Raw genomic sequence first — 16815 nt, 5'->3', positions numbered from 1 at the left:
AAAAAGAAAGGAAAAAAAAAGAAAAAAAAAAGAAAGGAAATTCTGACAATGCTACAACATAGATGAACTTTGAGGACCTTATTATAAGTGAAATAAACCAGTCACAAAAAGACAAATACTGTATGATTCCACTTACATGAAGTACTCAGGGTATTCAAAGTCACAGAGACAGAAAGTAGGATGGTGGTTGCCAGGGGCTAAGGGCAGGGGGGAGTGGGGAGTTATTGTTTAATGGGTATAGAGTTTCAGTTTTGCAAGATGAAAAGAGTTCTGGAGATGGATGGTGGTAATGGTTGCACAATAATGTTAATGTACTTAATGCCACTGAACTGTATACTTAAAAATGGTTAATACATTTTGTTATACACATATATATATATACACATATATATATATAAATATATACATATATATATATACGCACCACAATATAAAAATTGGAAAAAAATGAGAGTATTATTTTTTTTCACTAAAAAACATTCACTAGAATATTTGTACAAGTTTTTAGTTATAGCTAAGGACAGGAATATAACTTTTATTAAGTGCTTTTCATATGAGATGAATTAAAAAAAAACAGTTGAGGTCTTCTCTCAGTTTTCCTAATGAAGTTACTTTAACAAAGTAATACTTGAAAACTAAGATTTTAGAGGAATGAAGCTGCCGCTGAGATGGAGTTTACTTTCTTTGACCACGTTAACTATTTTCATTTGAATGAATGAATTTCTTCGCACAGTAATTCAAGAGCAAATGATCTTTGTCTAAGGGATTATATGCTAATAATGAAGCACTGCTGGCACCCCAAATCACTGAAAATTTATTTGTCCTCAGTGGAAAGATGAACTAGAAAAAGCGTTTGCCTTGTGGGTGAGAAACTTTAGTTCTAGTGCTGACTTGATTATTGGTTACTGTGTGAACTTGGAGAACTGCTTTACCTACAACATATAACATGACAACCTTAGGCTAGATACCACTAGATTATTATCATCAAGTTGTGAGCAACTTTTTTGCTTCTGTGACCAAAGTGCTAATAATAGGAATAACCTCAGATTTATTAAGCACCTACTATCTGCTCTGCACTGACACTGTGCTAAGTGCTTTGCATCCATTATCTTAATATCTCCCAAGAGAGCAGTGAGGTGGCTTTTATTTGTTCCCTTTTACTGTGAGGTCATGAAGCTGGAAGTGTACATAAACTGTTCAAGATCACACAGCTAGAGTGGACTTGGAGGAAGAGAAGGAGATATGGGAGATGGGATTTGAACAAAGCAGTTTGGCTCTAGATTCTGAATGAAAAACCCAGTGTCCCAAGTCACAGTGCCATCTGATGTTCACTAAGTAAATGCCTTGGTACCTTACCTTGATTACTCAGTTTGAGTAATTAGCACTGCTATCTCTCTGAACCAGAAATGACATGTAGCTGTCCAGTTTTCCCAGCATCACTTATTGAAGAGGCTGTCTTTGCTCCATTGTATATTCTGGTCTCCTTTTTCATAGATTAGGTGACCAGAGGTGCATGGGTTTATCTCTGGGCTTTCTATCCTGTTCCATTGATCTATATTTCTGTTTTTGTGCCAGTACCATACTGTCTTGATGTCTGTAGCCCTGTAGTATAGTCTGAAGTCAAGAAGCCTAATTCCTCCACCTCTGTTTTTTTTTCTCAAGATTGCTTTTGCTATTCGAGATCTTTTGTGTTTCCCTGAAAACTGTAAAATTTTTTGTTCTAGTTCTGTGAAAAATGCCATTGGTAATTTGATAGGGACTGCATTGAATCTGTAGATTGCTGTAGTCATTTTTACAATATTGATTCTTCCAATTCAAGAACATGGTATATCTCTCCATCTGTTTGTGTCATCTTTGATTTCTTTCATCAGTATGGTTCACTTTATGAAACAGTGTTAAGAAGATTACACAGTGATAAGACATAGCTTTAAAATGCATAGCCACGATGTGGAGAATAATGTAAATCTTTGTGGTGTGGAAGTAATGTCAGGTTATCTTCTAACATGACTAATAGCTTACACTTAAAAAGCACTTACTATGTGCCAAGTACTATTCTAAACGTTCCACACCTATTAAATATGGATGTAGCATTTGCCCAAGTTTAGCTGGACACTAAAAGGGTATCACAATTCTTTATAACCATGACTGCACAGTAGATTCACCTGGGAGCTTTTTTTTTAATTAATTAATTTTATTTTTGGCTGTGTTGGGTCTTCATTGCTGCGAGCGAGATTTCTCTAGTTGCGGTGAGCAGGCTTCTCATCGCAATGGCTTCTCTTGTCACAGAGCATGGGCTCTAGGCGCACGGGCTTCAGGAGTCGTGGCTCAGAGGCTCTAGAGCACAGCCTCAGCAGTTGTAGCACACGGGCTTAGCTGCTCCGCGGCATGTGGGATCTTCCTGGACCAGGGCTCGAACCCATGTCCCCTGCATTGGCAGGTGGATTCTTAACCACTGCACCACCAGGGAAGCCCACACCTGGGAGCTATTAATCAACGCTGCTTTCTGGGTCCTACCCTGGATCAATCAAATCAAAATCACTGGGAGTGAAGTTTGGGCTTCACTATTTTTTAGAAGCTCCCCGAAAGGCTTCATATGCCTCTAGAGTTAAGGATCATTGGCATAAGGGTAAACTATCTGTAGTTTGTATAGGGTAGAGAGAGTGAAACTCTATGAACAAAAAGGTCTCTTTTGATAATCAAATATTTCATAGACTTGTTCAAACAATTCAGTAGAGAGATGTCCACTCCAAAACTCAGAAAATGACAACTGAACATAGCTTTGAATAATATTTGAAGAATGTGGGCATGATGAGTGAAAAGGTGTAGAAAGGCAGGTAAAGGATATAATGACTTAGCATCGTCCTTCAACTGAATAAACCAGTTAGGAAGTTAGTAAATTTGTGAACTGTATTTGGTTTTACAATGTTTAATTCTTTATTATTTTGAAGGTGTGTAACTTATTATTAGAAATGAACAATAACATTTCAAAAAACTGTGAAAGATCATATTGTATAAACCAGAGCAAAAAAAAAAATCACATTTCTACTGCATGGGCATGAAGTCTTTATCAAATGACATCAGGCACTGAAGCAGCTATCTGATACCTTCCTCAAGTCTACCAAATGGAAAGGTTATTTTAGGATTCTCTCTTTGCCTCTTGTGCTGCAAACATAGTCACTCTCCCCACGCTCCACACCCACACACCACTCCCTTCACGTATAAAGGGCAAATACATTCAAGGTTCCATAGAAAGTAATAACCTCAAAGACCTTGACGTTCTTGAAAAAACATGTACTTGCTGTTCTAAGTAATGTTTATGATCAAAGTTCTTGTACAAACAGATATGGTTCCTAACAGGAAGCTTATAAATTTTTCTCATAATTGCTGTCAAAACTGCAGTGAAGTGTACTACAAGTTTTGATAATAAAGAATAAAGTCACAGTTCAAAGTTGATTGTATTTTGGAAATTCACGCTCCTCTTACTAGAAGCGGTAGCCTTAAGTATCTCCCCATCCTGCCAAATTTTTCACTTGCACTTTTTATTATTTATGAAATCAGTGTCTGTACAATGTCATGCAGACCTCTGCTGATAAACTCTAATTAAGATTAAGACAAGCCTTTTGGAAAGGATCCCATCATTAGCAAACATGATAAACACAAAAATACTCCCTACTTGTCAACCAGGAGCAATTCAGTAACCTAACAGTATTATCTGTTGCTAGGTTACAGAGCTGACAAAGCTTCAATTATATTGTTCGACCATACCTATAGAGTTCTGTATAAGCAAAATGTATCCAGTATAAAAGCATTTAACTTCGTCCATGCTATCTGCAATTCATGCTTCCTTACAATGGTAAAAATCAGGTTAATAATTACATGGCACGCTGAAAAATCTTCTCCATGTGTTACGTCTATACATGTTTCTTTCTAATTTATCTGTGTGATTGATAGACGCTTGCTTTGTAAAAATAAGGAAATACAAGCAACGTGAAGCTGTAAACCTTGAGCACAACTACATCTGGGCTCATCAAGATACGGACCTAAGCTTAGCATAAAGATATACAGCAAATTGAACCAATTAAATCACATTTAGATTTTGTATTACTCTGCCTCAATATGTACAAGGATAAAGAGCCTCAAGTGAATAGATAGGGATACCAGTTTGAAAGTTTAAGCTCAGAAAAAAAAAAAAAAAAACCAAACCCATACACACTCACCTAACAATACAAAAGGAAATAGGTGGTTTTCAATACTAATTTATTCTAATGGCTTTTCTAAGGATATTTTAAAAGTTGAAGTTAGTAACTTTTACTACATAGCATTAAGTCATTAAGTCTTATTTCTCTTTATTAGACTGGGGACACTAGGGGGAAAAAAATCAATGAAAACAGCCTCTAAAAATACAGACATTTGACAGGGGAAAAACAAAGAAAAAAGCCATGTGTGTAAAAAGAGAAAGTCTATGTGAATCAGACCTTTGAGATTTTTACCATGGGTGATTTTTTTGTGTGTGATTTCCATGGAAATTTGGAGAAAAGTTAACGACTTATAAATGAACCAGCATTTTTAAGTAGCTTTGGCATAAAATGTTATATACTAAATTGTTAACAGCAGTTTGATTTCTTAAGATGTACAGTGATATTTCTGCATTAATCTAAAAGTCTATTTCCTTCACATGTGTAAAATACAAGAAGAAGATGGTCAGTTGATCAGAGCTCAATTAATAAAGATTACATATTGGTCTATAGAGTAAACCATGATATCTCTTAGGCACACTAAGGTAATTTAAAGCCGTTCTCTGGGGGAATAAATGGGCTGTTTAACACATACACACACACACACACTCACTCACACTCATACACACAGACATTGTTTCTGGAGTTGGAGGAAACAAGAATACTTACTTGTTCTGTCATTAACTTCTTTTTTTTTTTTTTACCTAAATAATTTGAAAATCCAACATCATGCCCACTTATGAAATTTAGTTTCTTCACAACTGGGAAGGGATTGGGCAAAATAATTCCCTAAAAGCTAAATAATTGTCCCATTGCAACATCGCAGGTGATACTACCTAGATCTCAGGGTGGGGATGTTCACACAGTACCTATATCTATATGCAGCCACATTGTTTAATAGCAATTTTATAATGAATTCCAATCCAATACTGTTGAAATTCTTGACAGTGGAGTAGTGCAAGGAACAGAACTTATAAATTATGTGTGCCCCTTCTTTGCAAACCGCTGTGGAGGTTTCTTTGTGCATTGGCAAATACAGTAGGAATATGAGGTATTGTGTGGGTCCTCCTGCACAGCACCTGATAAAAGAATAAAGAGCTGTGACATATTCTTAAAACAATAGAGGAATTAAAGGGAAACAATGGGCCAGCTGCTTCATTAATACAATCAAAAGGGAGCCCAGCACAGAGGAGTCCAGATAATTAAGCACTACTCTTTTAGACCTCCTTTCTAGAATCAAATTGCTTAAAAATGTATTAACTACTTCATAGTTGTTAGAGAGATCTCTGCACTTGTTTACTTAGAGTTGATTAATGCTTTTCTTCCGTATGCAGCAACATGCCAACTCATAGTTTACAACAGTTTTTGAATAAAATAGAGTGAGAATAATTGATAAAGATCTGCACAATACACAGCAATAAATCAAAAGCATTTTACAAAAGGTCTTTCCTGTTTTTAAATAATCTTTAACATTTTTCATTTGTACTTATAGGCAATGCAGGGCATTTGGGGGCATTTAACTTTCCCATGCTGGCTTTCCTGACATCTTTTTATAGAACATCCTAGCAGTTCCTGGGAGAAGGAGGAAAAAAAATCAGACTTGACCAGCAACTTTAGAGTGTGCCTTTGGTTTTTTCGGCCAAAGAAGAGAATGGATTTAGAAAAAAAAAAAATTCTTTGCCTTTTCCAGTCAAGAGGGATGGACGCATGGCAGAATTACTTGCCGAATGCACTATTCATCCTTCGTTAACTTGATTATAGAAAACAAAAAAGCAACTTTTTATGCTCTTTATGTTAAATCACAGTTTACAATTTAAGATATCAAGGTTTTTCATTCTTCATCTCTTCTGTAGGCAGCCTTTCCTCTGATGTCAACAGAACATTTAATTGCTTAAGAACTGGAAAATTGGGAACTGAATACTGTGTGCTGAATGTTGACGTGAGAATAAAACACCACACTCTGTTTTTCTCCCAAATATTTTTAAGTAGGCTTATGTCAACCCAACATTAAAATTACAAACTTTACTGAATCATGTGGTCAGTTTAAATAAGATTTACTCTATTCTGATGCTTTTAGGAACTCAATTGAGAAACTCAGAATTAGAAAGAAGTCAGAGATAAGTGAATAGACATACTTAACCATATTTCTGAGATTAAGAGAAGAAAGATTTTGCTTTTACACATATGATACATGTGATTTAAAATTTATCAGCTGGAGTCATATTTCCAAAGACTTTCCTGGATTATGTCAATATTTTAGAGGATATGGAATATCTAATTCCAGCTATGAAACCTGGCTTCTGACTTCAGGAGTTCATGTCCAATTAGCTTGATAAGTTTTGTTTGCAAACCAGGAAATAAAAACATATAAATTAATAGTAGGTGCAAAGAAAAATGACTATTTTAGGAGCTATTATATATGATTATTTATATATATAATAAATATTTTTGTTTTGATTAAGCTCAAAATTTACTTTGTTAGAGTGAAAGTAAATTAGAAAGACATGAATTGTTTATTGGCTTATGATCAAGTGAATCTTTTCAAGGATATATCTTTGAACATCTCAGGTTTTTAAACTAGGTCCTTACGGCAATGCAAAAAACACTAATAAATATTGATAATGCTTTATTGCAAAAATGCTAAATTGAAAGCACCCTCTTTCAGCAAGTATTTTGTAAACGAGCTTAAGAACGTCATCTGTAAATTGTCATTTTAAATATTATATGCTGTATTATTTAGCATAAATTCAACAGATAACGTTGGTCTGAGCAGAACTCAGACTAAAGAAACATGAACACCCTCATGAATCCCAAGGAGTTATCTGTGTGACAAATAGGAAATACTATTGTCCCATTTTATGGACAAGGAAATCAAAGCCAGCCCGGTTAAACCAGTGCGTTTTCTAAACTCCCCTCCTATCACAGAGGGCCTTCCGAGGCCCAAACCTGTAACCGATCCCCACCAGTTCTTTTAGCTCATGGTGTGTATTCTCCCCACAGAATTTATATTTTTTCTGTAAGAAAAATGTCTCCACTGAGATACTTTCCTTTCCCATTTAAGAGGCACGTGAAGCTCCTTTCAGAAAAGTAAACAGTGTCCCCGTGCTCAGTTCCGGATGTCTGCTGAAGTGTAGGTGCAGAAAGTTTTGCCCTGTGAATAAGAAGGCATTCAGCACTGCCTGGAAAGTCTGCTGAACTGATGTGTTGAAGGTCATGAAACTCAGGTATCCTATCTAAGGTTTAGGCAAATAGATACGATGCTTTTATGGGATTTCAACAGGAAAACGTTTGCTCATGGCGACTCTTCAGCATCCGTGGGGTTTGTGCTCTAGTCTAAGGTGGGCTGCGCCCTGGTTTTGCAGGAGCTCGCCGTGGTGCCGTGAGGTAGCCCATCAGACTGTCTGGCTGCCTGACCATCATGACTTTAAATGACTAGCCCAGAGGTGACATTTCACCCCAAAGGCGCTCTGTCAAGATTCCCACTGCTGCTGATAAACTGATTACAAAGCTGCTTAAGACTCTGCTTATAAACAAAAGCATGTATCAGTTAATAATTTGCAATAAACTGATGTAACTCTCAGCTGAGCCCCTAACTGTAATTGTCTTTACCATCTGTCTATGAAAACACCATTCTTCATCAGCAATCAGGAGCAGAAGGGAGGAAGTCTCCACCAAGATACACAACGTGCAAGTTTCTGAATCACCTGAGCGCGTTCCTCACTTTATGACTCCTGGGCTGGGTATGCTGAATGTTCCTGCTTGTCTAGCCTGGGAGTGCTCAGAAATTAGGTGGAGGGGGAAAGAAAGTGCGGAGGGGAAAGAAAATGAAACATCGTGCCTACTGCTTTGCAGAGGAATAAATTATACAAGTTCATTACAGGAGGCTGTTTTTAATTTCTTTCTTTCCTCTTTCCATGGCTCTCTGCAATATCCATCGCAGTTTCCTGAGGAAAGCCCCTGCAGCACCAGCCTGGGAGTGAACCTCTCTATTCCTTCTTCAGCTTGTCCATTTCCATGACACTTCTTTGTTTTGCTTTTTTTTTTTAAATTCCAGAAGGCTCATGAAACTTCTCCAGGGAGTCAGTTTAAAAGTGTAGACTCCTCTGAAGGGGTGTTGCAGGGCTGACAGGCGCCTGCAAGGCCAGGTAGATGAAGGGGCAGAAGTGCCAAGGAGCTGGCGGGGGGCCCTGCATTTGTGGTCCTCTGTCTGCACCACAGATGGAGGGCTTCCATGATCTAGTGCCACAAGCCCTTAGGGATGCTCTGCCTGAAATCTCCTCCCAGAAGATGGGTTTCAATAACAGTGGGTTCGAATGGTCAAAAACTCCTTGTTCTTAAAAGAAATACTGTCCCTCAGGTGCTGACCGGATGCACCCACGGAAGGAAGAAACTAGGAAAAGGGGTTAAATTCCTTCACACTGTGTTTTTCTGGAAACCTCTTTCCGAACGGCTAACATCATTCCATGCTTGCTCAAAGTATGGTCACTCTAACTTTCTCTTCAAAAATATATTATTTATTAAAAAAAACCATGGTCTTCAACACACACACAAACTGCCCTCATGTCGATACTTTAAAATTACACACACACACGCACATACACACTACGCTTTTTCATATCCTTTTGCTGTTCTTTTTTAAGAAATTTTTCCTTTATAGAGAACATGTTATTCCTCCGTAAGAGCTCAATAAATCTACTGATAGGCTACGTATTATGATGTACAATGACCAATTCCTGTTATTAAGGTTCAAATTCTGGGGATAACAATTTTTGTCAGATTTTCTTATTATAACATAATTTAAAATAATGTTTACATTTTTATTTCATTTTTCTAAGAGCTTTCCCGTAGGAAATTATCTTTCTTTACAATCTACTGTTAAATGTAACAGAACTAATGATTGCTTCCATAGGAATGGTGGAAATGGACACTCATGCACCTGGGTCTCATTGTGCCTGGTCTGGAGACAAAGTTAATGGGGAACAGTGGGTCTACTTCTCTGCATGGGTTACGGAGGACCTGAAATGCAGGCAAAAGCGCATGTTTCTATGTTCCTCGAATTTCAGAGACACCAAGTATCAGAACAAAGATCTGACATAGATTTTAACACAAAAATCTTCAAAAACACTGTGTGAAGTAGAATTCTTTCTAGAAGTACTATATTTCCTTCTTATCCTACCTTTGAGGCTTTTATCAAGATATTTAGATTCTTTGGTCACAGATTTTTTAAAAATTAATAAGATACGGAGTAAGAGTGAACATGTTTAAGTATGTTGATTTATAACGTCTTACAAAATTAACAAAGACGTTATAACATAATTTAACTTATAATTTAAGGTTAAAGGGGACTAAGGTTAAGCTTTTATATTCCTTAACTGCTTCCAAATATACAGAATGAAGTGGTACTATGGTGTTTCATTTGCTTGTTTTTAAAGTTTTTAATTTTTTCGAACCAGATGGATACGTTCATGTCATGATTTACGTGAACACGGAAAACCTTAATGGCTATTGCTTCTCGGGCTAAAACTTTTATGACGGTCTATTCTAAAATATGGAAACAGCTTATTTCTTACTTGAAGTGTTGCTGGGTCTCTATCCTAAGGCAAATTTTAGAATTATTATATGATGGACTATAATAGAATGCTTTCATGTGAAATGAGCGTTATTTATAGTGCATGGATACCCTTTGATTGTCTTCACGTATCTCTATTTTGACGTTCGTGTACCTGGTCTTCATTTGCACTGATGAGTTTTGGTAAGAAAATAATCTTGAAAAACTAATCACCAGCAGATGGCGCTCGGTGCATTCTAAGAGCCCCGCCAGGAGAAAAGATAGGCATTATTTACTTAATTCTATTTCATCCTAAATGTGAAGTTGATATAACAAGCTTTATAATCGCCAAAGATTTCTGTTAATTGAATAAACAACTTTGTGGTAATTTATAGGCTGTCTGATGCTCATCTAAATGGCACTGAATTCAACTCGCGTGTCTGTGTCGAGATAACAAAGCATAAAGTTGTAACCTTCCCCGACGAAACAGGAGAAGAATGTGTTCCTGAAGTATAATGTAAACTCACCAAATGAATTTCCTGCTTAAAAGTAGACAACTGTCATTACTGTGCTTTATTAGCACCTCACTTTCTAAAATGAAGTACGTGAGGGACTTATTTTTGAACGGGTTTATAACCTGCATCACGGATGTTTTAAAGTCCTATAATAAAACTCTTTGAATAGCTATTTGCTGATTACTGAGACACATGTATTGCCTCTGAATGTTATGCGGAATTATGTGTTTGCGCTAAGAAAGAAAAAAAAAAACAGCTTTGAATGGTAAAGGTGATTATACGTGTAAAACTAAATAAACCCGGGGAAACAAAAAACCCCCAAAAACTAAATAACCCTGTAGAATATCTGTCTGAAATGATGTCCTTATGTTTTTTTTTTTCTCCTTTCCTCTTGCCTGCCTTCTCCTCCTCCACTTAGGAGAAAACTTTGCTCTGAACTTTCAAACTTTAAGTCTTAGTTATTTCACACTCACCATTACTAGCAGTAATAACTAGCAGTATTTCGTTCCCTCTAGTGATAAAGAGTGTAAGGAATTTTACCTAAGTGTCCTCATAAATCCTTCTACACTCACCTTCTCCTACCTCTTACTACCATTCTGTCAATGAGTGCTTTCATTCACTTGATTTTAATTTGGCCTTGCATATGGCAAAGGTACCCATGGTCATACGATAGTCTCAGTCCTTGTCATTCTTAAGTGGAAGACCTGGATCAGAGTCCCAGTCGTAGAGCTGCTTAACACTGAGGCTTAAACTCTAAAGGTTTCAACTGTTGAATTTCTAGGCAAAGTCTCATTAAACTGAGTGGAGAGTGGGTTTGAAATCCACTGGGTGGGTTTGAAACTCAGTGGGTTTATTGTATTTTCATAATAAACATCATGTTGCATCCCACCATCACTTGTAAGATCTGTTAATACTTAAAACATGTATTTTTTAGAATATGTACACTCTAGCTCCCATATAATCTTATTACCGTTGAAGAACATTTATCATTTCTTACAAATTATATTAGCACTAATAAAATGAAGAAATTAAAAACGAGCTCTATCAACATAATAGCACATCGTATAATTTCAAAGGATGAAATGGGGCTACACATCACTGTAACTCTACAAACAGAAAGGGAGTTGTGGCTCTGCCCAGTGCTTTGAAAATCCATCTTTCAAGGTCGGCCCCTGACAGTCGAGTTAGGAAGGGCAGTGTGGAAGGCACGGTGGCCTCCTGCCAAGGCTGTTGCAGATGAGTGGGTGATCTTAGGGGAATGAGCTGCAAAATCTCAAATTTTTGCTCGTGTGATGATAAAAGCAGAGCCAACTGATTTTTCTAAGACTGCATGGGCTTCTGTTCCATTTTTATTGTACAGCTTGGAATGATAAATTTTACTGTGCATTAATTTGCACAAAAGGGTCAATGCTATATTCGAGAGTGTGTCCATTGTTTTCAGTAAGATTAATAATAAAATACATTGTCTTTATCCCCAAAGAGATGCAAATATCCTCAGACAAGTGTCCTTTGGCTATAGAAAAATGTAGTGTTATCAGCGCCTTTAAGAATAAAAGTCTTGATTCTCAGTGTTTCCCTGATCCTTCTTAGTTGGACTCTGTTGTGACAGGATTTGGTAAAAGATATGTTTTATATCACATTTCATCGGTCACCTTTAGGTATGATTCTCAAGTAAAAGAAAAAAGAGAACACGGGGGAGGCAGCGGAGGGATCCTCTTCATGGAGGCTGTCCTCATGGATGACACTGCATGTCGGGCACTGACATCAGGGTGCGGTTTAGTGCAGAGAGAAGTGCAGAATATTACACTCAAAAGGGCCGCTCATCCAGAAGTTCATCAGAAAAATGGACTTGGATGACATCACAACTGTTACATCAAAATATTTCGCTCTGTTTACCGATGCCCAGGTAAGAAATACATTTCACTCTTGATCGTTTGCATTACAGGGAGGCTGGGAGTAAGCAAAGCACTGAGTCCCAGAGTGATCTGGAAATGGGTTCTGAGATGAAGGGCATGGAGATGGGTGTTGCTTTACGACTGACTTTCTGACCTGAGTGGTATTCACTTAAATTCACCACAGCTACCTATGTCTCTGAGTCACACCTTCCTTATCATCTGAGTGGGTTTTTTTTTTTTTTTAAATGTTCTTTTGATTGCTTTTGCTTTACAGTTGCATTTGGTCTTGAATTTCTAAATGGGGCTTTTTTTTTAATGGTTTAGAGTGGTCAAGATATCATTCAGATATTATTCAGGAGAATGGAAAAGTTAATTTAGGTTAACTTCAGGTAATAAAGTATCCTCTATGGTCTAGTTATGAGCTGAAAAGCCTAACTGAAACTACGGCTTATTGTTTAACATTTCTTAAACATTTACTATGTGATCTCATTTTCACCCACAAGAACAGAGAGATCCTTGGACATGAGCTGCCATTTTAATAGGAGTTGGACATATATTTTTGAGCAGAAAGTCCTGTGGCCCTAGTTTGTGTTCACCTATCTTCTCTGAGATCAATACCCAATATCTTCTTCTTCCTCTTATTTTTTTGTAAGTATTTGTAAGTTTGAAGACCTACTCTCTGTGTGGTGCAACAATGCATCGTCTGCATGGCTCATCTCTCTGCAAAGAATGGTCCTGCAAAGTCAATTACATATCACAAGGAAACTGTTATAGGGCACCTAGTTATAGGAGGGAAGCACTGTTACGGGCACCTAGAAGATGATTAAAGGAAATCTGCTAGAATTCTGCAAATCCCTGATGTAATTCTTTCCAATATTTTCATGAACCACTCTTTCAGCTCTAAACTTACTAGATTAAGGATAGTTAAAAGATCAACCTTCTACCTCTTCTACCTTCAGCCTGATAAAAATTAAAATATAAAGAAAAAGGGAAACAGAAAATGAAGGTGGAATTTGGGGAGAAAAAAAGGGAATCAACCGTTTTTTTCAATACATTTTTCTTAATACAAGTAAGGAAGGTACAGCAGATTGAGTTATCTTTCTTTATATCTCGATTAAAAATGAAAGTAAAAGAAGGAGATAAATTGTTGAAGTTATGACATTTTTTTCCTGTACACAAAGGGTCCCACAGAATGATCTAGTTGAAGTGTTCAGTATAGCCAAAATTTTAGGGAGTGGAAGATTGCTGAAGAAGGAACTGAAAACGTCAAGACAGGATATAATTAAGGCTTTAAAAGGATTTCAACAGAGGGAGGGTCAGGCTAAGGACACACTGTGGTAATGTTTTATAAGTAGTGATAAGAGGAAAAGACAGGCAAAGGAGATACAGTATAAAAATAAGAGCTCAAGACTGAGACTCATTTTTGGATTTTAGTCTTTGAGAACCAACAAAGTTCTCACATAAGGAAAATGGTAATAGAGTCAGAAACATGGATCCCCCCCTTCTCTGACCTCCCAAAGAAAAAGGAGAAGAGAGGGAAGGCAAAGAGAGAAGAAAAAGACAGAATTCTTACTCTAGAGAAGAATTTATCATTCTTCTATTTATCATACATCAGAGAGTCATTTATCGGACTCTCTGAAGTATCCCATAGTGGGAAGTTATACTTGGGCCAGGAAGTGGTCAGTGAAGCCAAGAAGGGACCTGGGGGGGATCAGAGAGTGAGTCAAAGGAAAAGAGTGGCTGAAATAAACTCACGATACATCCTGATTTTTATCTTGAATCGCATGAGTAGCTAAACCTAGCTCAGCACAAAGTAATATGTGCTTCATAAATGACCATGTTTCCTTTGTGGCTGAATCAGTTTTTCAGAGGCTGTAAAGTAAAGCAATATAAAAATCCACTGAAAACATGAAAAGCCCAATAGATGACAAACTATCCTTGGAGAAAGAAACCTGGGTTTTTTCCCCTCATCTTCCCAAATAAAAGATATTAGATAAGACGTCTCTAGCATGTATTGATCCTACTCCATTGAATGTTGCTCATAAGATTGTAAATATTTATGACTGGTAGGAAACACGGAGGGCTTCTAGACCGCCTGTTAGAGATGAAGAGAATAGAGCTCCAAGGAGTTAGGTGGCGTGTCAAAGGTCACACTGCCAGTGAGTGTGTGTGTTTTGTTTTTCACATGAGAGTAACTTGTCTGCCAGTATAGAACTGCTGTAGGATTAACATGTAGCTCATAACTTGATGCGTTAGTAGTTGTTAAACCCTTACTATGACATCATTTTTTTCTCCAGATAACTGAGGTTAGTGGTATCATTATATTCGTTGAGATAAAGGTTTAAAGAGTTGAATAATTCACATTTATAGAGATTCTAAATTATGGGACTAGAACCGAAGCTGTCTCACTGCAAAGCTCTTTGTTGTGCAGCCCCTCAACTAGTTAAAGAGAACACAAGTCATCAGTTTAACAAACACAGAAAAACTCTCATAATTGTCAGCTTCAACAAAAGATCCTTATCCCTTTGGGAGGGAGCCTTGATGATGGGGGTGTAATTCAAATGTGCAGTGTGGATATAACATCACTCTTTCAAATTCTACATCTTGTAAATGACTAATGATATCGTAAGGGAGGGAAAGAGGTAGTGAATTACCTTAGTGAATTAATAAAGAGATGCTTCTGTGGTTCTAGAAATATTTATACATTTCCAGGTTTAAAACAGTGGAGAAGTAACAGGAGTCCTGTCTATCCACTAACAAGATATAAAGGGATTAATAGGTATTCATAGCATCTTTTTGTTTCACTAGATTTAAAAATTAGTTAATTGTATGAAATTTGGGGGAGTAATTTATGTAAAATATGTTATTAAAATATGTTCTCTCGCTTTAGTAACTAAACTCCCCCATGTAATCGTAAAAAAATCTAAGAAAAACATTATGCCACCTTCTTTTGAGGAGCATCTCTTCATAAATTGTTAAAAATCCATTCTGCTTTAAATAGATGTTCCTACTTTCCCAGGACATGGTGGTATTGATGTTGTTAGATCTAGGAGATGATTTTATTTTTTGGATAATACACATGGATTTAACTGTGCAGTGTCTGCAAATAATAATGGAAGATGAATGTACAAATCCTCGAATACAATGCAAATGAAATGTCACCCTTAAGCGGAAGGAGGACACGGATGTGTGTGTATGTTCCCTCATTGAGGCATGTTTTTCCTCAATAAATGATATAAGCAATTGCATATTTAACTGGCGATGCTTATGCTAAGGTAAATCAAAATGTTCATACTTCCCTCAAAATAACATCCTATAAGAAATGTTAAAGTAATCAAAAACAGCCCTCCCCTCTCCCCAGGCCTGTGTACATTTTTGCAGGAAAAAACTATTTACATAAATATAAACATAAATGTGAATATATATGTGTGTATATATATATATATAGAGAGAGAGAGAGAGAGAGAGAGGAGAGAACTTCTGTTTTCAGAGCACAATTTAATTTTATATACCATCCTATATAATGACTTTAAAATTGCTAAATAAGAACCGTAGCCAGCAATGCATGCAAAATATTTTCATTGTTGTAAACTATAAAAATATTGCTTTTATAAAAGCAAAGAGAAAGGGATTTTGGAAAGAAACTGGACCCTTTGAATGATTTGAGAAATTAAATCTTTTAATAAAATAGCAACAGAAGCTTAACTGTTGGAAGTTTAAGATATCAAAAAGCATTTGAACAGCTAGCCTCTCTTAGTCTCTCATCTGTCAGCCAAAAATTTTTTTTGATATTCCCTGATTGTCTATTTTTCCCCAGTGAAAGTTATTACATTCCTTTACCCATTTTTTAATCAAAATCATTTCCAACTTATTTCAGCCTGTCACAATAATATTTTCATATAAGGAGTGTTGTAACCTAATTCCTTCATTTTAATAATACATTCGTTTTTAATTACTGCAACTTGATCTCAGATTATTCAAATAACTGTTTCATTTTTTATGCTTACCCTGACCCCAGTGTATTTATAGGCTTTTATCCTTACCTGATACCAGTGTAATGTAATTATAGATTGTATTTTAATCATCTACTATATTCTAGTGAGTTTGTTTAAATCACTCCAATCCTGGGCCTTTTATTTCTATGCCTTTTAAAATTCTACAATGGCATTCTCTTTGCATAAAAGCAAACTTTTTGTAGTTTACAACAATGAAGGAATATTTTGCATGCATTGCTGGCTACAGTTCTCATTTAATAATTTTATTTATTTATTTATTTATGTTTTCTCATTTAATAATTTTAAAGTCACTATACAGGACAGTATGTAAAATCAAATCATGCTTTGTAAACAGAAGGAGAAGTACATTGTACATCTCTTGAAATCTTTACACCAGTTTGTTTTCCAGATTGCCCCCCCTCCCATCCCCACAGCTTTAAAACCACAGATATGCATTAGGCTTACGATCATTGTATCTGTGTCTTTATATTCAAATCCCTGCAAATAGCTGCTCTGTCACAACAACAGAGGCCAAGTTTCATGTGTGGTGGAATAGGCTTCTCTGATATGAATTACTTTTATTAGTATTTTTACTATTGATCATTTCATAATTGCTTGATTATTTCC

General features: G+C 36.5%; 1 protein-coding gene and 1 pseudogene across 1 annotated transcript in view; one reads left to right on the top strand and one right to left on the bottom strand.

Annotated features, from left to right (window-relative positions):
• Window positions 1–16815, bottom strand: part of ZFPM2 (zinc finger protein, FOG family member 2) — a 155432-nt gene that overhangs the window by 15116 nt on the left and 123501 nt on the right. The gene's annotated exons all lie outside the window — the stretch shown is intronic.
• LOC113633250 (60S ribosomal protein L12-like) overlaps window positions 7493–16815 on the top strand; it is a 37957-nt pseudogene continuing 28634 nt past the window's right edge.

Source organism: Aethalodelphis obliquidens, unplaced genomic scaffold, assembly GCF_003676395.1.
Source record: "Aethalodelphis obliquidens isolate GAN/ISIS:26980383/991018 unplaced genomic scaffold, ASM367639v1 scaffold39, whole genome shotgun sequence".
In the NCBI taxonomy this organism is placed as follows: Eukaryota; Metazoa; Chordata; class Mammalia; order Artiodactyla; family Delphinidae; genus Aethalodelphis; species Aethalodelphis obliquidens.
Note: the sequence above shows the minus strand (reverse complement) of the source record. Positions and strands in the feature narration are given on the sequence as shown.